This window comes from Staurois parvus, unplaced genomic scaffold, assembly GCF_062004578.1.
Source record: "Staurois parvus isolate SC_StPar_1 unplaced genomic scaffold, SC_StPar_1.0 ptg000358l, whole genome shotgun sequence".
NCBI lineage: Eukaryota > Metazoa > Chordata > Amphibia > Anura > Ranidae > Staurois > Staurois parvus.
This window is the reverse complement of record NW_028318154.1, coordinates 2,514,888-2,542,317: the sequence shown is the minus strand read 5'-3', so window position 1 is coordinate 2,542,317 and position 27,430 is coordinate 2,514,888. Positions and strand designations below refer to the sequence as shown.

Below are 27,430 nucleotides of genomic sequence, written 5' to 3'. Positions count from 1 at the left end.
GTTCTGTAACACCACACCAGGAATGTTATATAAATGTTTTGAGTATGCTTAAAGGATACGTTCACCTTTTGATAAAAAATAATAAATGCACATTTTTTTGCAGGTAAACAAAATGTGCATTTATTATTTTTGCTGCAGGAGCCTCAGCAGATCATTGATGCCATACAGGTCTCCTTCAGATCTGTCAGTATATCTGCTTTCCCGTATGGGATGTACAAGCAAGCAGATATACTGACAGGAAGATTCAATGAACTAGCACAGTGCTCCACAGTGCCATGGTAGTTCATTGACTACTACAAGCCGACAGCCGCTAAAGCTGCTGGGTCTTGTTGTTTGTCATTCACAGAGAAATTTGTCAGCTAGCGGGGGGGAGAAGATCCTTTGCTAGCTGTCAAAGGGGAGAATTGGCAGGGAGCGGGTGCCAGTGCTTTCATAACATGTTACATGTTACACCCTGAATATGGGTGTAACATGTAACATGTCATGAGAGTTGAACTTATCGTTTAATGTCGCCCCTGGAAACTGCATAAAATGACAATCTCTTCAAAATGTTTGTATCATGTCCCCATGGCAGTGCCCAACTTCCTATGTCTTTTTGACAGTCAATTCCCCAGTAGCGCTACCCCCCCCCCCCAGCCATCCAGCCCCAATGGGATTAGTCTTTGTGGTTAGCTGAATTTCCTTAGAGAATAGAATCTGGGCAAATTCACTCATCACTACCATCAAAAAGGGAAAAGAAACCATTGCTGTTTTTTGCACCATACTTAAGGGCATGTGTACGTGGTACACATAACCATGGCAGATGAATGTAATGTCAAACATTAGAAATGCATCAGTTTAGGTACATTTTTGTGGGTGCTATAAGATTTAACCAGCCTTATAAGAATATATAAATCTAGAGAAGGATATGGATCATCCGGAAACCTTCTGATCCCTCAATACTCTCTCCTTATGAGGAAGTCAAGGAAGTGACGAAACGCGTCACGTTGGACGTTGCCCGAGAAACCGGAAGTAGCGGAGTGGCCATCTTTAGTGTGATATTACAGTTTGGCATTCCTGGAAGCTGCTTGAGGTGGAGCCATGGGATCTTTTATGTGTTTTTTATGGCTTTATGTGTAAGCATATTTATATTAAAGCGTGGATCTGATAATCTCGAACATACTGCACTATATGGCTTTATTTTCTCTCTATGAATACTTTGGAGTATAAAGAGGCGAGAGTACTGGAGAGAGTATTGAGGGATCAGAAGGTTCCGGTTGATCCATATCCTTCTCTGGATTTATATATTCTTATAAGGCTGGCTAATTGTTTATTGGGGTAAGGGTATGTAATTCAGTCACTTAGATGTGTACACTGTGTGTTTACGGAGAAGCATATATGTAACCATCACACGGAGTGTTTCACTATCACTCGTCTTCACGGTTTATCATGTGTTTTCATGTTTTTTGTATTTTGCACGTAAATAATGAGGAATTTTTTTAATTTTTTCTGTGGGTATTGATGAATTTATTAATCAATTTTGTGAGGATAATACACTATTGAGTTTTCTTTGTTTTGAGGTACACAACACTTATTGGAATCATACGGCGAGTTTAAACAGAAATTAGAAGAAAAGATTTATGGATTTTAGTTTTGTTTTTTTCACATTTTTTTTCATTAAATTGGATGGACACTAAAAAAGTTTATTATTATTGATTTATACTTTCAAGGGTGAAAGTGGGACTTTTCTTTTTTAGTGTTATTTCACAGGGTATTATAGAGTGTAAATATTTTAGGACACTGATTTATATTTTATAAAATAATTTTTCTCGACTCCCACATCAACACAATAAATGTTGACAGTGGAATCCCTCCTGCAGTGCCATTTTGTTCTCCCAGCGGGATTGGGGGGGCAGGTGAAGCAGTCCCCACAGGGGAGAAGACAGTGATTATTGCTGTAGCAGTCCCTAGCGATAACTGAATGTAAAATCCAGCAGGGTGGTTGTACCCACGTTGGTCAATTGATCCTGCTGAACCAACTGAGATTCTAATTGTCTATGGCCAGCCTTAGTCTTGTTTGTAATATGACCACTGTAAGATAAAATACATGTACATTTAGTAAATTTTATTAGCTTTTTGCCTCTTACGTAAGTCAGATGTGCTTGTTTAACCTGTTCCTGCCCGTCCAATAGCATAATTACGGCCGAGCGGGACTCTCGTTGATCCGGGTGGGCATCATATGATGTCCTTGCAGGATCGCGCCTTGAGTGTGCCCGCAGGACCGTGCTGTGGAGAGATCTGTCACAGGCTGTGTACCTCAGACACAGCCGATGACAGATCTGTCTACCGGCCTGTTGTCAGTACCATGTGACTTGCTGTGACCAATCACATTAGGTCACATGACAATTGTAAACAATGGATGGGTTCCTTTCATGCCATCCATTGTATACAATTGTGTCACTAGCTGTGATTGGTCACAGTGATCATATGTACAGACTGGGCCAATCACAGCCCATCTGGGTCATGTGATTACCATGGCCAATCACAGCTAATAACAACATAAAAACCTGAATGAATCAATTTCATTCAGTTAAATGCTTACTTATAGCATAGAAATTCTTTATATGATGATACTGTACTGCACTGGAGACAGTATGTAGAAAAAAAAAATTGTGAAAATGATTTTTTAATTTCTTAATTTTCCAAAAAATGATGACAAAAAAGATTGTAACTTCAAAAAAAACACAATGAATCTTACGAAATACCTCAGACTGTCTACTTTGCAAAAATGGGTCATTTGGGGGACATCTGTACTTTCCGAACATTTTTGGGCCTCGAAAAATTAGATTGGCTGTCAGTACTTCACCAAAGAAATAGAGCAGAATACATTTTGGCCTAAATTTATGAAGAACAATTATTTATTTGCAAAATTTTATAACAGAAACAAAGAAAATTTTTTCAAAATGTTCTGTCTTTTTTTGTTAATTTGGTAAAAAATAAAAACCCTAGTGGTGATTAAATACCACCAAAAGAAAGCTCTAGTTGTGTGAAGAAAATGCTAAAAATTTAGTTTGGGTATAGCGTTGCATGACTACGCAATTGTCATTCAACATGTGAGAGTGCTGAAAGATGAAAATTGGCCTAGACAGGAAGGGTGTAAAAGTGCCCGGTATTGAAGTGGTTAAATTATTTTTCTGCACAGTTATATTCCATTTATTTTATAGTATGGATTGCTTTTCTTTTTTTCTTTTTTTTTATACCAAGAACAATTCCAATATATAGTCTAAAGATAGTTGTGGTAATTCAATACCTTTGCCTTGTACTCAGCAGTTTAGCCAACTTTATGTGAGTCTCAGAACCTGTTATGAATAAAATGGGGTTGATTTACTAAAAAGAAATAAGCTATTCATTTTGCAAAGGAATTTGCCCCAGAGCTTAGAGAATATAGTGAAACTTTCCTTTGCAAAAAATATCTTAACACATGCAAGGAAATAAAAAAAAATAAAACAACATTTGCACATGGTTGGATGCAGGGCCATCTTTACTATTGATTGGGCCCTGGGCAAACATTTTCTTGCCCCCCCGACACACACACACTCTGAGACATACAAAAAACAGCACCAGAGACTGTGGATATACTGCAGGAGATGACAAGAGACTGTGGATATAGTACAGGAGATAACCAGAGACTGCAAATGTACTACAGGAGATGACAAGAGACTGTGGATATAGTACAGGAGATAACCAGAGACTGTGGATATAGTACAGGAGATAACCAGAGACTGTGGATATAGTACAGGAGATGACCAGAGACTGTGGATATAGTACAGGAGATAACCAGAGACTGCAAATGTACTACAGGAGATGACCAGAGACTGCGGATGTACTACAGGAGATGACCAGAGACTGAGAATGTACTACAGGAGATGACCAGAGACTGAGAATGTACTACAGGAGATGACCAGAGACTGAGAATGTACTACAGGAGATGACCAGAGACTATGGATGCACTACAGGAGATGACCAGAGATTGCAGGTGTACTACAGGGGATGACCAGAGACTGCGGATGTACTACAGGAGATGACTAGAGACTGCGGATGTACTACAGGAGATGACCAGAGACTGTGGATGTACTACAGGAGATGACCAGAGACTGTGGATGTACTAAAGGAGATAATCAGAAACTGTGGATCTACTATGGGAGATAACCAGAGACTGCAGACGAACTATGGGAAATGACCAGAGACTGCGGATAAACTACAGGAGATGACCAGAGACTGCGGATGTACTACATGAAATTACCAGAGACTGCCGATATACTATAGGAGATGACCAGAGACTGAGGATGTACTACAAGAGATGATCAGAGACTGTGGATGTACTACAGGAGATGACCAGAGACTGCAGACGAACTATGGGAAATGACCAGAGACTGCAGATAAACTACAGGAGATGACCAGAGACTGCGGATGTACTGCATGAAATTACCAGAGACTGCGGATATACTATAGGAGATGACCAGAGACTGAGGATGTACTACAGGAGATGATCAGAGACTGTGGATGTACTACAGGAGATGACCAGAGACTGCGGATGTACTACAGGAGATGACCAGAGACTGCGGATGTACTACAGGAGATGACCAGAGACTGCGGATGTACTACAGGAGAAGAGGAAAGAACAAACAGAGGGCGCATAGGCCTAGTGCATTTCCATAAAAAATGTTTAATAAGAAATAAAGTAGGTGTTGTACACACAAACGACAATAAAGTCAAGGCACATCATGAAAGAACAGCTGGGTCAACACCGCGCTGAGTAACAGTCCGTAATAGGGAGTGTAGACATCAAATAAGCTGATGCGTTCCGAGGACTTGCCTCTTCCTCAGAGCCAACTTGAGCAGGAGATGACCAGAGGCTGCGGATGTACTACAGGAGATGACCAGAGACTGCAGATGTACTCCAGGAGATGACCAGAGGCTGTGGATGTACTACAGGAGATGACCAGAGACTGCGGATGTACTACAGGAGATGACCAGAGACTGCAGACGAACTATGGGAAATGACCAGAGACTGCAGATAAACTACAGGAGATGACCAGAGACTGCGGATGTACTGCATGAAATTACCAGAGACTGCGGATATACTATAGGAGATGACCAGAGACTGAGGATGTACTACAGGAGATGATCAGAGACTGTGGATGTACTACAGGAGATGACCAGAGACTGCGGATGTACTACAGGAGCTGACCAGAGACTGCGGATGTACTACAGCAGATGAGGAAAGAACAAACAGAGGGCGCACAGGCCTAGTGCATTTCCATAAAAAATGTTTAATAAGAAATAAAGTAGGTGTTGTACACACAAACGACAATAAAGTCAAGGCACATCATGAAAGAACAGCTGGGTCAACACCGCGCTGAGTAACAGTCCGTAATAGGGAGTGTAGACATCCAATAAGCTGATGCGTTCCGAGGACTTGCCTCTTCCTCAGAGCCAACTTGAGCAGGAGATGACCAGAGGCTGCGGATGTACTACAGGAGATGACCAGAGACTGCGGATGTACTACAGGAGATGACCAGAGACTGCAGATGTACTCCAGGAGATGACCAGAGGCTGCGGATGTACTACAGGAGATGACCAGAGACTGCGGATGTACTACAGGAGATGACCAGAGACTGCAGATGTACTCCAGGAGATGACCAGAGATTACAGGCGTACTACAGGAGATGACCAGAGACTGCAAATGTACTACAGGAGATGACCTGAGATTATGGATGTACTACAGGAAAAGACCAGAGATTGTAGGTGTACTACAGAAGATGACCAAAGACTTTGAATGTACTACAGGAGTTGATCAGAGACTGTGGATCTACTACAGGAGATGACCAGAGACTGCGGATGTACTACAGGAGATGACCAGAGACTGAAAATGTACTACAGGAGCTGACCAGAGATTGCAGGCGTACTACAGAAGATGACCATAGACTGCAAATGTACTACAGGAGATGACCTGAGATTGTGGATGTACTACAGGAGATAATCAGAGACTGCAGATGTACTACAGGAGATGATCAGAGACTGCAGACATACTACAGGAGATGACCAGAGACTGCGGACATAGTACAGGAGATGACCAGAGACTGCAGAGATAGTACAGGAGATAAGCAGAGACAGCGGACATATTACAGGAGATGACCAGTGTAACGGGAGTCACTTTGGGTGGGGGCTTATGGAACCCAGCTTACTTTACAGAGGTTGGGAGACCCCTGTCTCAGCTCCCCATATCCCTCTTATGTGCAAGTCACCCTGTGTCTCTTAAGGGCATAGGGTGACTAATGGACGCTGAGAATGAGGTTGGAATTACTTCAGATGGGACAGTAATATTTATCAGCCATATGAAGACTATCCCTGGTTGTTGATTCTGAATTAACTTACTGTTTAGAGTGTTAAGTCTATTTCTGTACATAGCTGTGTTTGCATATGATCATGTGCTCAGTCTCAGTGTGTATTGTATAAAATGCCTGTTTGAGTTTAAAATAAAGAGTTCCATGTTCAGACAGACTGGTGTCGTCTAGTCTTGTATGGTCGGCTGTGGTGTCTGTTGTTGGTGTTCAGATGGGGAAGCGGTATTCTAACGGAAGTACTCAAGCACAATCTGGGTCGGTTCCGTTACAACAGAGACTGCGGACATAGTACAGGAGATGACCAGAGACTGCGGACATGCTAGAGGAGATGACCAGAGACTGCGGACACAGTACAGGAGATGACCAGAGACTGTGGACACAGTACAGGATGTCACGGATCGCACGATCGCCGCCCTCAACATGAGACGATCGCACGACCGTGACCAACAATACGTCATGCCCGTGGCATCAGACCCCAGACCTTCTCACCAAACTCGTGACCGAAGGACTGGCCAATCTAAAATCGCAATGTGACGTGCGTAACAATGCCACACTCAGCTGCGCCCTTGTCAGGGCTCCGGGTATGACCAGAGGTATGTGAACTGACGCAGGGCAACGCAGGCTTCAGATATGTTATAAACAATATAATTTATTAATACTAACAATACATAAACGCAGTGCAATACTAAAACATAACACAGTGCAAACGAACCAAACCAAACCACCCACAGATAACAATACATACAATACAAGCGTAGTCAGGCAGGCCGGGTCAATAACAATCGGGCAGGTAGGAACAGGAGGAGCAGGCAGAGAGTAGTCAGGTCACAAGCCGGGTACAGCAACTAACGGGCAGGTAGGTACAGGGAGTCAGGCAGAGAATAGTCGGGGTCACAAGCCAGAGATCAAACAGGAGAAGTCAGCAGAGGTCCGGATCAGGCAGGGTCGGCAACGAATCAGTCAGACAGGAACAGGAACAGGAATGCAGGTAACAAGATACAGGGGCCCATGGAAAAACACACACCAAGGCACAGTCTGCAGGTCTGGCCATCCCTTAAATACACCTGCAATCAGCCCCAGGTGTTTTGGCTAACTGCAGGGTTGAGTCTCTGATTGCTGAGAGCACCCACTGGCCAGCCCTGGTACTGCAGCCCACAAGGCAGGTGAGTCCCACCATTATTGGCAAGTCCATTCCTGACAGCCCTGCACAATGATTGTCCAGCTAATGGAATGCTATCGACGCACCGGCAGCCTGAATGCGCTTGTTACTGGGTCGGGTTAATTACGCAACTAACCCTCTACTGCCACCAACACTTTTTGTACAGAGAAAGGGGAAACTCTCTTTATCAAATATACACTGTAATGGTTGAAAAGTCGCCTGTCCAATATGGTCACCGCAGGCCGATTTGGCAGAGGATTAAACAAACACAGTAGCATCTCTTCAGAAGGCAGGGATTCGTAAATTGTAATTAAGCGCTTTAGAAACAGTTTAACACTTTCAGAAAGAAAGATTTATTACTAAAAGAGTCAAACAGGTGCAATAAAATATTTACAAAAAAAATGTAACTAAGATATATATTTATGTATACATAGAAAACAGCACAGCACAGCAAAGAGATAACAGGGAGAAGTTAAAAGGTTAAGTTACTTGCCATGTTCAGCCTTAAGGTAAGCAGATCAAAGTTGCAGAGTGAAGGGTCTTTGATCTCCTGCTGTTACAATGTTAAAATTGGGAGATGTGTTTAGCTTAACTTTTTAGGCTTGCCAGCCTGTCTTTTAAAGTCCCCCTGCAGGGGGGGTGGCTCTGAGTACTGGCCAATACCCTGTTTTGGGCCGGATCGTCGGGTGAACTCTGCATTAAAACTGACAGCTTCATAATCCATGATATGAAACATAGGTGACAGCTGACCTGAGAAATGTTCATTTAACTTCTGTCACCTGGCTGGTAGGGTTTATGAGGTTCCAACTTCTTCAAGTCCAGGGAAAAAACTACCTGATCTTGGTTAGGAGGTGTGAGTTTACACAGGTCTTGGGACAGAGAGTCTGCTGTCTCTATGGGGGGGCTTTGTAGCGCTGGGCCCCCTGCTGCTCCAGCCTTCCAGCAACTTTTAACACTTACACATCTGTCCCTGTGCCTCTCAGAAAGGAAGGGTTAGGGAATAAAGGACTGAGGAATACTCTAATAAAAAAAGGGGAACTCCGCGTCCATCTCTGATGAGCAAGTTTGCTACACAGGAGATGACCAGAGACTGCGGACATACTACAGGAGATGACCAGAGACTGCGGACATAGTACAGGAGATGACCAGAGACTGCGGACATAGTACAGGAGATGACCAGAGACTGCGGACATAGTACAGGAGATGACCAGAGACTGCGGACATAGTACAGGAGATGACCAGAGACTGCAGATATAGTACAGGAGATGACCAGAGACTGCAGACATACTACGGGAGATGACCAGAGACTGCAGACCTTTGGAGAGGGGGGGCGGGTACCCAAATTTGACAGGTACCCGCTCCTACTTCCTCTGTGATCGAATCTCTCCCCAAAGTCTTCTGGGACACGTGACAGGTCCCAGAAGACTACGTGGCCATTCACAAAGCGCAGTGCTTCTCGCGCATGTGCAGTGGGCACCTGGCTGTGAAGCTGCAAGCTGTTACAGCCGGGTGCCCACACTAAAGATGATGAGGTGATAAGGACACCGCTGGACCGAGGAACAGGTAGGACCGAGGAGCAGGTTCTGCTGCACAGAAGAGCCGAGCGGCGAACACAGTGGCAATAGGGGGAATACCGGGCCGGCAGCTCCATAATCAGCTCCATAATCACTCCATAAGACATTTTTTGGGGGAAAAAAGTGCGTCTTATGGAGTGAAAAATACGGTAAGTCTTTCAAATAATGCTTGAAATTTGCATTGAGTCAAAAAATCATAAATTACATATAAGGCTGCCTAGTTAATTTTGTTAAAATCTGAAGTAGAGTTTAGAACTATGTGTCCCAGTTATCAGCCTTACAGTGATTTGAATAGGCAGGCCAGATTTGTGATATTAACAAGAACAGAATTATAAATCAGTTTTTGCAAATGCATTATAACTTAACGCGATTGTAAAGGCTCTCGCTGCTGTCAATCACAGTCATTTAGCCAATGAGGAGAGAGAGGGGGTGGGGCCAACCACAGCTCCTTGCGTGAATGGACACATTGAGCAGCGGGTGCTCCCATAGCAAGCTACTTGCTATGGGGGCACCCGACAGAAAGGAGGAGCCAGGAGAGCCTGTATGGGACTTGAGAAGAGGAGGATCCAAACTGCTCTATGCAAAACCACTGCACACAGCAGATAAGTATAAACATGTTTGTTATTTTACAAAAAAAAGAACCTTTAGTATCGCTTTAACATAAGGAGAAACCAAGATGGCTAACATTACAGCTGATACACAAATGGATTAGACTAGATTATTGTGAGCCCAAAATTTGCCAGGTTGTTTGTGTTTATGAGGTTATCACTGTGACAAAACATTAATTTTTTCAGCTACAACATACTACAGCATGATTCAGCTAAAATACACAAATCCTTGGCGTAGAATACAGCTTTTCTTCTATTTATTTATATTGGGAAAAAAATGATTTTTTTATGCTTTGTTAAACAGAATACATTGTATATGTTAGAGAAGATTCTTGCATGTTTGGAGGATCCACTTTTAAACCTGAAAGTGTATACAAAGTAAAATGCCTACTATGTTATGTAGATTACATGATGTCTTAATGTCTTACAAGCATGGTGTGGTCTTTGTACACATGGATAGCAGTGGGGAAGGGCAACCAATATTACCAAAGAGTGTTCACTTGGGGGACTTGGAACAGTAGCTCTGTCCTGTCCACATGAGGCACATCCCTGGTCACAGTTGTGTGTACGGATTTGCATACGTTGATGTACATCCTGTGTGTAGAGCAGCCCTTCTCAACCAGGGTGCCTTGAGGTTTCTTCAGGGGTGCCTTGGCAAAATGTCTAAAACTTGCCCAAAATCTTGTATACAAGCCAGCGGGTGGAACAAGCCCGCCTTTTAGTTTCACAAAGACACAGATTTTCATTGTGCACCATTACGTCCTTCTAGCCACCGTGGGTGTCCAATGTATATGGATGTTTCTGCATTATATAAAACTATTAGAATAGTTTTTACATTTTACAATGGCGTGTCTCAAGACTGTCCATTATAATTTTTAATATTATTATACAGGATTTATATAGCATCAACAGTTTACGCAGAGCTTTACAATATAAGGGGGACAATACAATTACAACACAGCTCAATAGAGAAGGGAATGGAGGGCTCTGCTCATGGAGCTTACAATCTAAAGGGAGGGGGAGGTAGTACAAAAGGTAATAGCTGCAGGGGATGATCTGATGGAGATGACTTCAGTACAGTTCTTAGGTGGAGGTGGGGTAGACTTCCCTGAATAAAGTAGTTTTCAAGGATCGTCTAAAGGCGGACAGGGTGGGAGCTAAGCAGACATACTGGGGCAGGGAGTTCCAGAGGATTGGAGAGGCTCTTTTAAAGGGTACCTCAGGACTGAACATAATTTTAGAGGGTGCCTTGACATTGTCCACAATTTTAAAGGGTGCCTTGACTGACAAAAGATTGAGAAACACTGGTGTAGGTGTATGCATGTGTCAAAGAGGGTATTTATTCTCCCTAACTTATGGCAGCCAGTGCAATGACTTTCTGATAGCTACCTTGTGAGAGTGCTTAGCTTGAATTTTGTCTCTTCTGTTGATGAACCAGATTATCTGACTGTGCCTGTGTCACCTGCCCCTGCCTAAAAACAGACTATCTTTGCTTGCTGTCTGCCTTGACTTCTGCTTGAAAACACATTAATCTTACCTTCCACCTTATCTTGTCAATCTGCTTGACACCATTCTGTCTCCTCATTGTAGCTCTTCTGTTCCTGCAAGGCTCTTGTTGGATGATCCTGAGGGCCATGATCTGATAACATCATACATCAAAGTCACCCAATGGCCACTAGGGTAACTGGCCCATCATTCCATGTGGGTGGCTCTGGTGAATACCAAAGTGCCACTCAGAGTGTGTGTATCTGTGTTTGAGTGAGCCTGCATCACCTGTCAGGGGTGAATCTCATAACAGTACTTTTGTCATTCTCAGCCATGTAAGTGTTAATCTACCACACATACATACTGTAAGGCCCCTTTCACATGAACATTCCAACCGGGTCCACCTGACTGTTTTTCAGGAGGACCTGATCGGAACCTCTATTCTCCTTTATGGAGCAGTGGGTGTAAATGGACATTTGCCTGTTTACACCCGTTCACATCCAATCCATCAAAAAGAGACGGATGGGGATCCATTCCCCTTCCATATATCCGTTGTATCAGATGACAGTAGGATGAAAACAGACAGGTGGTCTGTTTCCATCTAACCGCCCATAGAGGACAGTGGACTGTGTCATCCTCTTGCTCAGAGAGGATCATCAGTCAGATCCCCTGCTGAGCAAGCGGATTCACTAATGGGTCCCCTCCACGTGAAAGGGGCCTAAGGCCTCTTTCACACACATGTCATCCTTTCAGTCATGTTTTTTCAAAGAGGTTAACATCAGTTTACATCATTTGCATAGTCATCTTTAGCTCAGTTCAATTCAGTTCAGTTTACTTCAGTTTATACTTCAGATCAGTTTATATCATTTCAGTTTGATTTATATCAGTTTACATCAGTGAACATCAGTTCTGTTCTGTTTCAATGGATCTGGAGGTTGGCCGTTCTCTTTAAAAAAATGGACCTCAACAGACATGGATGTAGACAGATTTAAATAGATGATCATCCATTTATATCCACCCACTCATAGACATACATTGTGGTTTAGTCTGGATTCATCTGAAAAACTGACAGATGGATCTAGACTGAACACCCATGTGAAAAGGGTCTTAGAAGATGGTAGAACACAAATAGAAAGTTTCCAATAGAAGACTGCACATTCTGCTAATTATATACAAAAATATACTTCATTGAAACTACCTTTTGAATGACAATCATTCCTCTAACACATCCAGAGTACTACAAAAGAAAACTAAATTACAATAACAATAATAATTATTATTATTAATTGAAGATACCTTATCACTTAACATATCTCACTTAACTAGTATCAATTAATACTCTTAGAAACAATTAAAGACCTCCACCTAGCTGCCAAAAAGACCCTATTACTGACTCTGCATGCACCAACAATAATGTGGTATAGTGGAATATGATATATAGATATATATATATCTATATATATATAGATATATAAATATATTAAGAACTGGGATGTATTTTCAAAGAAGGTGTACATATTTATTTGATACATGATATCCCTATTGGATTATAATGACAATGATGTGGAGGAAACAATAGGGGAAGAAGATGAAATGTTTAGAGATGTTATGTCACTCTTTAGTGAAAATGGACATTTGAGAGAGAAATTTCTACCTCTGTCCTTAAACACCAGTTTATCATTTATTCATCATGTGACTAAATAAACTGATGCATAAGCATGACATGTAGTTGTGAGAATAACTCATCCAGAGGTCAGAGGCAGGCACTTAACCACTTGCCCTCCAGAGGATTTACCCCCCTTCCTGACTAGGCCGCTTTTTGCTACTCGGCTCTGCACTAATTCAAATGATAATTGCCCGGTCATGCAATGCTCCACCCAATTTTACATCCTTTTTTTCACACAACAAACAAAAAAAGACCAAACATTTTGAAGAAAAACAATAAAGAATAGAAATTCTACTGCGTCGGGATAACTATTCCATCATGGCAATTTATTCTCATCTAATCTCACACCAGTCTGCAAAATACCATCTTACTCTTTTTAAGCCGTGGACTACCATGCTGTCTACTGATGAAACTCCGGACAAAATACTGTCGGGATACCAGAAAATCTCTTCACTTGTCCTCTGCAAAATATGTCAGGAAACTCAATTCAAAATCATTCACAGAGCTTACTATCCTTTCTCAGCGAATCTAGCTGTCACTCCCTGCCCTACGTGTCCTTGGTGCGACCACACTCAACCTACTTTGTTTCATTGACTTTGGGAATGTGCCCGAGTTTCCACCTTCTGGGATCGAGTTCTTTGTTACATCCACTCCCTCATCATATCACGACTCGATTACTGCAACTCCCTCCTCACTGGCCTGCCTCGCCACAGGCTATCCCCACTTCAGTCGATCCTGAACACGGCAGCCAGACTCATTCACCTCACCAACTGCTCCGTTTCTGCCACCCCCCTCTGCCAATCCCTCCACTGGCTTCCGATCGCACAACGGATCAAATTCAAAATCCTAATACTGACATACAAAGCTGTCCATCATACTGACTACATCACCGACCTAATATCCAAGTACCACCCAACACGCACACTCCGCTTCTCCCAAGACCTCCTTCTCTCTAGTTCCCTGTTCTCCTCCTCCCATGCCCGCCTCCAGGATTTCTCCAGGACATCACCTATCCTCTGGAACTCCCTACCCCAATCCATCAAACTATCACCTACTCTCCTCTCATTTAGGAGCACCCTGAAAACCCACCTCTTCAGGGAAGCCTACCTTACCCCCTGCTAATTGCTGACCTCCTCCACTCTTCCTACCACTCCATTCCCCACAGCTATCTCCTCCTGTACCACTATCCCCTCCCTCCTAGATTGTAAGCTCGAAAGGGCAGGGCCCTCGATCCCTCGTGTATCGCATTGTATTGTTTTCGTACTGTCGCATGTTCTGTCTCCATTTGTAATGTACAGCGCTGAGCGAACTGTTGGCGCTTTATAAATACTGTATAATAATAATTAATCATCTGTACAACATCTCTCTCACCAAAGACCCTATGCTCTGTCTCTTCAATTACCAAGATCCCGCGATGTCGGCAAGTCCTAATGCTCTTCCTCAGTGGATCCATATTTGTTTATTGGTAGCTCACAGAGCACTCATGCAAGCTTGGATACAGCCAAACTCCCCACAGCTTAAGATGGTAATACAGGCACTAACTGTCCTATTTAATCTGGAGAAGCTGGACACCATTACTCAGAATTTTAAGTCTGCAAGTCACTTCATCTCTAGATGACAGGGCTTCATTGAATATTCCTTTACTCCTGCAGAACTAGCCACTCTTATGGAACCTTTTCAATATTCGGTTTGGTATCTCAAAGCTCAACTTACCAAAACGTTGGGTAAACTACGATTGTCCAATTCCTCTTGTAACCTCACCCCACAGCTCTCTATTCCCCAGTCACGCAATGGAGCCCATACTCCTCCTTGTGATTCTTAGCTCATTCTTTCTCAATTGTCTTTTTGATAGAGATGTTATTATTCAGGCCTTAATAACCAAACTTCCGTTCCTAGGGAATTGTTTAATTTTTGGAATTCGGCTTTGTTGTACTGATTTGTTGTGACATTGATGCCTATTTGGATGCTGCCTTTTGTTTTCATTGCAGAAGTTGCACTGACTTTTGTACTCATCATTCTTATGAAAAAATGGTTTTCAGAGTTGGATGTCAAGATATTTTTGTACCAAGTGTATAAAATTCAATAAATATTGTTTAAAATAAAAAAGAATCAGACTGGAAGGAAAAGAGAGAGATGACACAGGAGCACATGGCATGGGTGCAGAACAATTTCCATCCACTTTGGTTGTAATGGTAAGTAAGGCTATCATTATAACAGAAGCACATATATATTGTCAATACATGTATGATTGATGGTAATAAGAAAAAAAAAAGATAAATCTATAATATATAGGAGACCACCACATGTCTAAAATAAATGCCAATTGTTCTCTTTATTTTGTTGTTATATAGTACATCTGGAAAGAATTAAATAGATAGAAAAATATATTCCATCAGTAGTTTTTTTCATATTTATTTTTAGAACTTGGACAGAGGCAGTCTATCAAAACAGTTCTATATCTGTATCTCAGACAGGTAATACAGCTTGCGGTATCATATGATCCAATTATATTCTTAGGTGAGGAGATAAGGGTGCTGAAGCAAACCATGTGAGCATCACAACACCTACATTATGAGGATAACAAGATAGCTTTGGAACTGATGGCAGAGAAATAACCCTTATCATTTCTGAAACAGATAAACATCCAGAGATGTGAACTCAGGAACATCAATTCATTTTACTGTGATGTACATGGATTCTGCACTCAGAAATTGAGCTGGAAAAAAATAAGGCAGAAATGCAATAAGCAAGCATAATAGCAGTGGTAAAAATATAGTGGGGAAACAGATATTAGTGTAAATATACTAACTATAGCAACAACATATCTAACGCTGGCTAAATACTACGTCCTTAAACATACTGTATGTGACAAATTTAAGATTAGCATGGATGATTAGCAAAGTATAGAAGACAATAATTTAAAATTTACCTAGAGGCAAAAGGTTTTGTTTAGAGCGTGGAAAGGTTAGAGCCCCTGTAAGGTTTTAATTGCTGTCTGTGTCCCCACTGGGGAGATTCACTTTGTCTATTTGTCCAAGTGACTATTTTCATTAAGATAAAAAAGGTATGGGACATACTACCATTTGATTTTTAGATTGATCATTTCTTTGTGAGTGGTCAAACATTCAAATTCAGCAGGGGATCAACTACTTATTTCCTTCACTGTATCTCTTAACCTGGGAAATACCTTTCAGGTGGTTTGTTCCATAAAGGTTTTAATTATATGCCTATGATGGGTCATATTATGGTTCTGGGTGGCTGGCAGAAGTCTATTTGTACATCTTTCTTTTAATAGAGACCTCTGCACCTGAATTCCCACTTTGTCCACTACACACAACTAACCTTTCAAGGGAAGGTCAAAGCTTTCTGTCAAAGTCAAAAAAGGCAACCTGTTGATCAGATTCAGAACAGCTCAAAGCAAATATAGGCCATATATTAGTAGAGAAGTAGTAACTTTTGTAAGTAATGTAGCGTATCCAAAAAATACAGTCAATATTTGTCTCATAGTTGTGCATGTCCCAAATTATACAACCTTGGGGATATATTTTTTTGCTCTTCTCCCTATAAATACACTTTCTTTTGATTTTGATTTTTTTTATGTATTCCTTTCTAATCCTTATTCCCAGTGGTCATTGCTGTGTACATGTAACTGCTGTAAATTGCTGCAAATGTAACCTTTACGGGAGTCTGAAACATGTACACAAGTATTTGAAAAAAGGCCTACTGATGTATTTTGTATTTTATTTTTTTCCATGTGATTCTTAAAATGTATGAAATATTTTGATCAATATTCTGGGATTTAATAGTGGTATTTTTAGTACTTCTTTGATATAATGCTATCTTTCCAGAGTTGAAGAGGTAGATATAGATTAATCTATGCTTTGCTACCTGTTGTGACTGCTCTCAGTGCATCTTAATTATCTAAATGGGGTAGGTTTCTTTTAATCTTCAATGTATGCAATCCTATGCATTGCCTCACATGTGGATTTGATGGTTGGAAGCCTTGAAGAGGAACAATTAGACTAAGAGATCTCCTATTAAACGCATATGGGTAAAATGCATCAACTGAAAGGTCAAATATACTGATGTAAAACAAAAATGGAGAGTATATACTGTATTACTACTATAAAACTACAGTCTTTCTTTTAATCTTATAGAAGCAGCACATTTCATTTTGGAAGAGCTCTTAATTTTAGCTTTAATGTTTTGATTAGGACTTACCTATGCAGCAATTGATACACTGTATACTCATTATAGTCAGCTTTTTTCCCACCTTCCATTGCAGAACCCCACGCTATGCAGTATCATTCACATATGGTAACTTGTGTGCACAAATTAAACTAAGATGTGCAGCAAATTGCCAAATAACATTGCATAGATCCCTAACTAGGGCTGCTACAAGCAAACTACTGTCAACCCTGTCTATCTGCTGAAGCCTTGCTTGTTAGAAATAAAAATCATAAGTCTAACAGCTTTGTAAGATTTCACATTAGACTTAAATCTTGCATTTAGGACTTTTTTGATTTTTAAAAGTTAAACTTACCAAATAAACTGGTAGCATCTACACATGCATTGCAAATCTGTGCTTGCTTGCACAACTATAAATACTGCATACCCTTTTTCTTGCATGATCCTTGATATAGGAAGATAAAATAGATATATAGGTACAGGAAGTTTAAAATGTCAGACACTTTCACATTTTAAAAATAAGAAATCAGATGTTTAGTGTTTTTAGAGCTATTTACATGACATAAACTATAAGCATCTTGTTCATAGAAAATTCTACAGGTTGATACGAAGTACGATAATTAAAGTGGGCAGAACAGTAACTAAAATGGTTAGCATTTCCACCTGGCAGCACTAGGGGTGCTGGTTTGAATCCCAATATTAATCAACCTTTTCCTCCACCTAGCTATAAAAGCTCCTACATAAAATAAGTATTGAATTCAAATAAGTCCTATTCAGATAAATCCTATTCCAACCCCATCGAATAAATATTCCAAAAATTTACCAAATAAATACTAAATGATAAATAAATGATAAAAAAAATAAATCAAAATGAATAAATAATAAAATGTCAAAAAAAAGTCCAATCAATCAATAGTCCACAAAAAATCTCTTAGTCCAGTATATTGAACTTCCAATTCTCATATCAATCCTCGTGAACCTCAAAAAAATTAAACTATAATAGTGTATTACCTTCTAAATAACTAATCCATATAAATACCTTAAATGTGTATAAATACAGTATCAGTGCAAACAATGGACAAGTGCACCAAAAACAGATTCAACTGTGAAAAAACACGTGAATCATACAAAACAGCATTTCGTGTACACTCCAACAAAAAGTGAAATTGAAGTGAAACTCGTGTACACACAAAATAAATAAATAAATAAATATATAAATTAATAAAATATATTTAATAAATAATAAATATTAAGTAATGATCTCAATATCATCCGATAAATGAAAATAAGACAAATCAAATATATTGGTGAGCACTCCAATTCATAAAGTGAACACTCCGTACTTTTTCTCCCAGTTTTAAAAGTTAGATTCTCTCTAAGCTTTTTATGCAGCTGAGAACAGAAAGCTGGGGGAGGAGAAACAGCATCACACTGAACTTACCAGTTAATGACAGTGTGGGGGAGGGGGGTAATTTGTCAGCAAAAGTCTGATCATTGGAGGAGAACAGCACAACCAGAGAATTGACTACCCTTTCCTTTCCTGCCTAGTATAGTCAGTTTATAGTAGGAAAGCAGAGGGACTGGCAGGAACACCAGGGATTTCACACAAAGAAAGCAATACAAAGAGAACAGGATACATTTTCACACAAGTACATAGTACAGCAGGCACATACCAGGAATACGAAATGCTGGGCTTACAAACTCTTTAAAAGATTACACATGCATACTAAAATAAACAATTGATTGTGCTAGATCTTGAACAACTAAATTGGAATGTTACTGAAAAAATATATCCACATAAACTGTGTTGCTTGTGCTAGAATAAAAAAAATATGAAACTATAAATAACTATATACACTGCTCAAAAAAATTAAAGGAACACTTTAAAAACACATCAGATCTCAATGGGGAAAAATATCATGTTGGATATCTATACTGATATGGACAGGGTAATGTGTTAGGAATGTAAGGATGCCCCATTGTTTGATGGAAATGAAAATTATCAACCTACAGAGGACTGAATTCAAAGACACCCCGAAAATCAAAGTGAAAAAATGATGCAGCAGGGTAGTCCATTTTGCTCAAATTTCTTTGCAGCAACTCAAAATGGTACTCCGTAATCTGTATGGCCCCCATGTGCTTGTATGCATGCCTGACAACATCAGGGCATGCTCCTAATGAGACAACGGATGGTGTCCTGGTGTATTTCCTCCCAGATCTGGACCAGGGCATCACTGAGCTCCTGGACAGTCTGAGGTGCAATCAGATGGTGTGGGATGGACTGAAACATGATATCCCAGAGGTGTTCTATTGGATTTAGGCCAGGTGAGCTTGGGGGCAATTCAATGGAATCAATTCCTTCATCCTCCAGGAACTGCCTGCATACTCTCACCACATGAGGCCGGCATTGTCATGCACCAGGAGGAACCCAGGACCCACTGCACCAGCGTAGGGACTGAAAATGGGTCTTAGGATTTCATCCTGATACCTAATGTCAGTCAGGTTGCCATTGTCTAGCCTGTAGAGATGTGTGTCCCTCCAATGATTATGCCTCCCCAGAACATCCCTGACCCACCACCAAAACGGCCATGCTGAACGATGTTACAGGCAGTATAACGTTCTCCATGGCTTCTCCAGACCCTTTCACGTCTGTCACATGTGCTCAGGGTGAACCTGCTCTCATCTGTGAAAAGCACAGGGCGCCAGTGGCAGACCTGCCAATATTGGTGTTCAGTGGCAAATGATAATTGAGCTTTATGGTGCCAGGCAGTGAGCAGAGGGCCCTCTAGAGGATGTCAGGCCCTCAGGCCACCCTCATGAAGTCTGTTTCTTATTGTTTGGTCAGAAACATTCACACCAGTAGCCTGCTGGAAGTCATTTTGTAGGGCTCTGGCAGTGCTCATCTTGTTCCTCCTTGCACAAAGGAGCAGATACCGGTCCTGCTGATGGGTTAAAAACTTCTAGGGCCCTGTCCAGCTCTCCTAGAGTAACTGCCTGTCTCCTGGAATCTCCTCCATGCTCTTGAAACTGTGCTGGAAGACACAGCAAAACGTCTGGCAATGGCACATATGGATGTGCCATCCTGGAGGACTTGGACTGCCTGTGCCACCTCTGTAGGGTCCAGGTATCGCCTCATGCTACCAGTAATGACACTGACCCTAGCCAAGTGAAAAACAGTCAGAAAAGATGAGTAGGGAAAAAATATCAGTGGCCTCCACCTGTAAAACCATTCCTGTTTTGGGGGTCGTCTCATTGTTGCCCATCTAGTGCACCTGTTATTAATTTTTTTAACACTAAAGCAGCTGAAACTGATTAAAACCCCCTCTGCTACATAACTGGCCAGATCTATATCCCAGGAGTTTAATTGACTTGATGCTGTACTCTTATTACAAAGTGTTCCTTTAATTTTTTTGAGCAGTGTATAACAATGTCATATGAGCGTTAACATATTCTCAAGCAAAAGTGATCAGACATAACTGGCATAACTGTTCATTTAAATGGACAAGGCCTGTCCGCATCCTGTCCTGCAATAATACTTCTAATGAAATCTCACCTAACAGAAGGCTGGCATTTGGGCTGGGCTTAATTAATACATCAGGGAAGTCAAGTCCCTAGTAAAAACCTAAACTAAAGCAAGACATATAGATATCGGGTAGCACAGTGGCTAAATCGTTAGTACTTCCGCCTGGCAGTACTAGGGTCGCTGGTTCGAATCCCAACCATGGCACCACCTGCCTGGAGTTTGCATGTTCTCCCTGAGACTGTGTGGTTTCCTTCAGGTACTCCAGTTTCCTCCCACACTCCAAAGACATGCTAGTAGGTTAATTGGCTCCTGTCTAAATTGGCCCTAGTATGTATTAATGTGAGTTAAAGACTTTAGATTGTATACTCCTTGAGGGTTAGTGACTGATGTGAATGTACAATATATATGTAAAGTGCTGCGTAAATTGACGGTGCTATATAAGTACCTAAAATAATAAATATAGGGGCTGAGTTACTAAAGGTAAATATACTATGCACCTTTCATGCTTCACTTTGCAAAGAATACCCAATCGCATGTAAAAAAACAGCATTTTTGCTTGCATATGATCGGATGATGGAAATCAACAGAGCTTCCCCTCAATTACTAAGCTCTGGAGCAAATTCTCTTGCAGAGTGTTTAACAAAAAGGAAAGAAGGAAAGGGGAGTGTTCTAATAGCTGTAAGATAACTGTAAAGAGGACTCCTTTTTAAAACCATCCATGCTTTTTTTTAATTGCATTATTAGCTTTGCCTTTACTGGCATGTAGGATAGGTTAGTCTACAAAGTAACCACTCTATTAAAGAACCCCTTCCTCTACTGGTAACAAAATGGTCTTTTCTCCAAATGCAACCAATGCTTCATTGGTCTTTTCAAACCTTTCAACATCTGTTTGAAAAAATGTTTCTTTGCTTACCTATATATGGAATTTGGTAGGGTGAATTTTAATTGTTATGGTAAGTATTAGAGTTCAGGGCAGGTAAGTGTGAGGTTCAGGTTGATTAATAGGAATAGGACTAGGTTAGAAGTCTAGGGGGAACACATTTTCACTTGTATTCAGTGCTGTAAACCCTAAACTGAATACTAAAACTTGGATTTCAGAGTCAAAAACAAATGTATTGTGTCAGTGTTTTGGGTTTGGCACTTGGCATAAGCATCTAACAGTCTGAGGCCACAAGACACATAAGCAGGATTGATCTTAGCTTCTACTGTATCCTCTTATGTATGCTCTGACTGCCAGCCAACCAAAATTGTCACCATCCTTTTTAATGGAGAAGGGCACTTAATCTCTTTTAGGTTCTCTGTACATGAGCAGACCCAGCACACCTTTCATTACTTTCTACAGTAATATTATTATTATTATAGTAAATATATAGCAATGTAAAAACTGGTGTCTGACTTTGCATGAAATTATGCTTATTTATAACAAAAAAATGTAAAAGATTAAACTTCAGTAAATGAAGTCTAGGACCACTTCGGTGCTGCGGATGATTTGTGTTCTAAAAGATGAAAGACCATTGCATATAGCAATCAGTCAGGTTTTAATATTTTCTAACCTGCAAAAATGACAGCTGGATAACAGGTTTCTGTCGACAAAATCTCCATTTTTCTTTACTCCAGTTTTTAAAAATAAGGACCAATACATTCTATTAGAAACATTAATCAATACAGGTACAGGTTTTTGCCATTAATTTTCATCAATTCCAGAAACTAGTAGGCAGAGATGAGCAAAATGAAATGCCCCAATCTGACATTTCTTATAAAGGCCTCAAAAATAAAAGCTTTGGCTATTAAGGTGAAGATAAATGCTGCAGTAAATTTACTGCTTAAAGGTATCCTATCGTCTTTTTACATTTTGTAGATTTTCATGTAAGTTTGGTCATCACAATCTAACTAATTGTATTCATATATTGCTGCCTGCTGCTCATGCTGAAGAAAAAAGTCTATAGGTGGAAGGGGCCATTGAAAGTTGAGAATGATGTAAGTCAAACTAAATATGCATTGAAGACATGGTTACATTAAAACATCGACAGACCAATGGGCTATATTGTTTTTAGTTTTCAATCATTTGTATTCACATTTTAGATTAACAGCACTGAAACTGAAATATGAAAATGTAATTAGATATAAGTGACACAGTTCATTCTGGAGTTATGTAATTATGACTTTCTGACTAAAGGATATGTATTATAGTATTTTATGTGCTTACTCTGGTTTCCTTGAAATCATGTCTTTGTTACACTGGCATCTGACACAAAAGGTATACTTCAACAGAGTATCTTTGTAAATCAAAGACCTTGCAATTAGGGATGGAAATGTAACTAGGCATATAGGAAGAATATTAATGGCAAAAGGAAAAAATAGAAGCATGGTAAAGCTGAAGGAAAATAAAGAAATGTAAAATAGAAAAGAAGAGGTTAGATTATAGAAGGTCCCCTGTAGTCAACACCCTATGCAACAGTATTTAAATTATACTTGGTCCAATGGGACCACACTTTGTCAAAATGTTTTGTTTTAATGAGAAGTATCCACATACATTTTTTCTTTGTTAGAATTTTGGATTTCACATGCTCATAATAAATTATGGAGAGTTTCCGGCTATTGCAATTTAGGTAGCCAATAAAAGCAGATTATTTTCCCCCAATATTTTTATTAATTTAAACTCATATAAGATACAAAAAGGCAACACATATGAATTATTTGTGAAAGTCAAAGAATATCCATATATAATAGGTAGTCAGTTACAGCAAATTTTATATTTATCACACACACAAAAACATAGTAAAGACATACTGTATATTAATTATAACAAACACAAGCAGAATGCGAAGCAAAACACTATATCTGTCAGTACAACACGTCATTTCCTAGTAAGAGCTCTTAAATAATTAGCCGCTTTAGGATGTAAAATTCACATTTGCCATTGGTTTATAAATGTATACATTGTAGAATTTTTAAGGGCTAGTATAAGTTTATATTGGCCCTGAATGTTTAGTCTATCAATAACTACAGAAATATTCAGAGCATCAGAAGATTTCCATTTATTAGTCAGAATGAGTCTGGCTGTGAACAGTACATGAGCCACCACTGTTCTAAATTGTACAGGGTAAGAATCTAATCCTAAGCTTAGGAGTGCCATTGCTGGTGTTAGGGATATTAAACAACCTGTAAGAGATGATAGCACATTTGAAATTGTGTTCCAAAAACTGTGTATATTTTTACAGTTCCAGAAAATATAAAATACAATTCTTGTTTGATCATTGCATCTCCAACAAAGTGGGGAAGTACATGGAAACATCTTTGAAAGTCTGTATGGCGTTATATGTCATCTATGTAGTATTTATTTATGATATATCCCAATGATTTATGCACGACAAGGCTTTATTGTTAATGTTTATAGCTTGTGCCATTGTTCCCAAGAAAAGTTTTGGGATAACTCAGATTCGCATTTTATCACAATAAGCAAAAAGCAGATTCATTTTTATGCTCTTTGGATGACTTCAAAATACGTTTTTGGAGAAAGCCTTCACTGCCAATTTTTAGATTGATATGAGTGACTGGGAAGATAAGACAGTACAAAGTGATCTAGAATATTTGAGATTTAGGACGGGTTTACCAGATACAAAACACAGTCCAAACCTTGGCTACAACCTCTGATCCACCACAGTTGGTGGATGCTATGGAAATTAACTTTGCTATTTTTGTTGGGACTATGTATCAATAAATAACAACTTTTTACTTTGGATCACCTCTTACTGAGCCTTTTTTTTAATTTTTTTACTGCAGTCAATGCCATTTGTTATCAGTCTTGCACAAAATGGCAAAATCTACCCAATTCCTCAATTTCCACTCATGTTCTTGGTATACAAGTGCTCAGGAGGTGACATAGTAATTATAACTACTTAAATGTGTGCAAATCTTTCTTGTTGTCAATTTATATGTAAGAAAATGCTAACACCATTTTAAGGAAATTCAAAATCCTACAGAAGCTTTTTTTGTTCACCTGAAAAAGCTGTCCTGGTGGTGGGAATGTTTGATTTTCCAGCAATGGGACCAGTTAGTATGTAGTAAACAAAGATTGCACTTGGTACACAACTGGTCCAATAAGGAAAATAGGGTTGATTTACTTAAGGCAGATAGGCTGTTTTCTTTGCAATTGAAACTTACCTAGCCTATTCACCTTTACCAAATCAACCCCAATAAGTTAGAAAAAGAAAGGCAAAGCACTGGACATCTGCGTCTTTGTGGGTTGACTCATTAGAAGATTGCTGGGTGTTAATGAAAACACTAATGATTCCAGAACCCAAATAAATAAATTTTTTTAATACAATGTATACGTTGTGTGAGTTGCACAGATTGATGATTATGGATTTAGGGACCATTAGACCTACTAGGGCCATATAGGTAACATTTATTAGTTCTGGGTTTCATGACAACCACAATATGTAAATAATATGAAAACCTTTGACTGAATATCATGTATATTCTTGGACAGGATTGGGCGACATACTTTATTGCTGCAAGACCAGGATTCATAGAAACACAGGTATAGCATGATCTATTTAATTTCACTTGTGTTTATTTGCCTATATAAAAGCACATAATAATAGTGTACAATGATTCTAATGACAAATTTGTAAACTGGATACTCTTGATAAAGTAAGCACTTCATTGTAATATTGTCAATCTCTATTTCTAACAGACAGTCGCAAAATTAAAACAAATGAAAAAAAACTGTTTTACTTCTACTGCTGACGAAGTGACTGAATTGGAGACATGTTGAGTGCTTCTAATTGCTACAATTCCCACCAGTTCAATGTATGATACATTTTTAAAAGGTTCATGTATTGTGATGGTAAGTGATTGGATTGTTCCAGTTTTAGTGCAACCAATATATTTCTGTATATACATTTTTACATACAGTATTGTTTCAATAGAGTTTTATTCTGTACTGAAATGTGCTTTCTGTCTTTACAATCTATCCTGTCTTGGGTGCTTTCCTTGGAACATTTCTGAACATCTGGTCAATATGATGTATTATGACGAGGGAACATCTGTTTGCTCTTTTCATCTGTGAAAATGTGATTATGAAATATTAACCTTTTCTGTACAAATGTCTTACTCTCTTGCACTGGTACTGTGAATTTGGCTCCACTGGCACAAAAGGAGTAAATGTTGAGCATCTCCAGAAACACAAAACAGGCTTGTCTCATATTTCTATTAAATTGAGTTTATCCATGTGCAAATGCGAGTTCCTTACAAGAGATTAGTTTGCAGTTTGGTAAGGAGCTTCTATAACCAGCATTTGGCTTTTATTTTAGGAAGCTATTACTTACTGAGTTATAGAACAGCACTATTTAATAATATGCATTATTGGTTGGCAAACATTTGTTTTTTTCTTATTTTTGGTACTTTGTATATTATTTCTAATTTTGCTTGTCACTTAAGGAAATAGGACTTTTTAATTACATGACATTTCCATGTAAGTTGCAGATGATCTGGAACCCACCATTAACACTGAAAGCCTGTGATGGCTACAACTGCCTTGTTAAGTATCATGACCTGATCTAATTTCATTTATAGTGACTGTAAAGGCTTCCTTTTTTTACCTAAAATAAAAAAAGAGGTTTATACTTACCTGCTCTGTGCACTGGTATTGCACAGAGTGGTTCTGTACCTCCCTTCTGGGGTTCCTCACCAGCGTTGTCCACTCCTCCTCTTTTCTGTGTGCCCCTATAGGAAGCAGCTTGCTATGGGAACACACGTATGGGCTCTTTAGAACCACTATAGTATAAAACAGCCTTTCTGGGGTGCCTTGAGGTCTCTTCAGGGGTGCCTTGGCAAAATGTCTAAAAATTGCCCAAAACTTGTATACAAGCCAGTCTTTTAGTTTCACAAAGCCACAGATTTTAATTGTGCACCATTACTACCTTCTAGCCACCGGCATCCTGACAACCAATTACATCATCAGTTGATAAGGAGGATGTCAGCTGACTGCACAGCATCCTTGCTTGACCCTCCCCTGCCCCTCATTATCAGTGCTGGGGGCACATTAACTTAGTGATGGAGAACAACTGAGGGAGAAGAGAAACATGGGAATACTAGTCAATACCAATGTGCAATAGTGTATTTGCTTTGGAAGAATAAATCACCTCAAATGTTGGGTGTCCTACATGTTTGGATGTTGCTGCGTTATATAAAACTATTGTTTCTATTGAATCGTTTTTTACATTTTAGAATGGGGTGCCTCTGGACTGTCCGTAATATTAAAGGGTGCATTTATTGTGCTGTGACAATCCTAAATGAGATTATAATGGTCTTGGATCATTTTAATATTTTAGAATTTTAATCTGAATTATTTATGTATTTTTTCTACCTATCTATAGAATTTAATTAAAAACATTTTATATATTATGCATGATTGAAACAGGATTCTCACAATGCTGTTGGTTTTTGAAAATGAGAGCACAGCAGTAGTATTCAACTCTGAAGCATTAAGCCTGATTTACTGAAGGAGTTGAGAATCTTTACTCAATAAATTGTGAGACTACTCACTTTAATTATTCAAACATGTGTAAAGCAAATTTAAATTTAGTTATTTCATCTACACATAATTAGTAATTCAGTTTGAGAAGATTTTCAACTCCTTTGGTAAATCAGCCATACTCTGTCTAGGGTCAAAAGCTTGGATGGCACCAAAAGAGGAGAAAGGGAAGGAATTACTGTTGTGACGCATTCACTTGTGTTGTGTACAATCCAATTTAAGCTGCTGAGCTCTTAAAAATATGTCTAAAGCCAATTTTGTTTTCCAGTTTTGGATACAGTGGGGAATGGTCAGAAACCC

The 27,430-nt window shown here is 39.6% G+C and overlaps 1 long non-coding RNA gene across 3 annotated transcripts in view; it reads left to right on the top strand.

Annotated features, from left to right (window-relative positions):
- Positions 1-27,430, top strand: part of LOC149456550 (uncharacterized) — a 60,281-nt gene that overhangs the window by 11,985 nt on the left and 20,866 nt on the right. For all 3 annotated transcript variants that reach the window (XR_016313858.1, XR_016313859.1, XR_016313857.1), the window contains exons 2-3: positions 25,082-25,132; positions 25,289-25,441. This is a non-coding gene — a long non-coding RNA (uncharacterized LOC149456550). The remainder of the gene's footprint in view (positions 1-25,081; positions 25,133-25,288; positions 25,442-27,430) is intronic.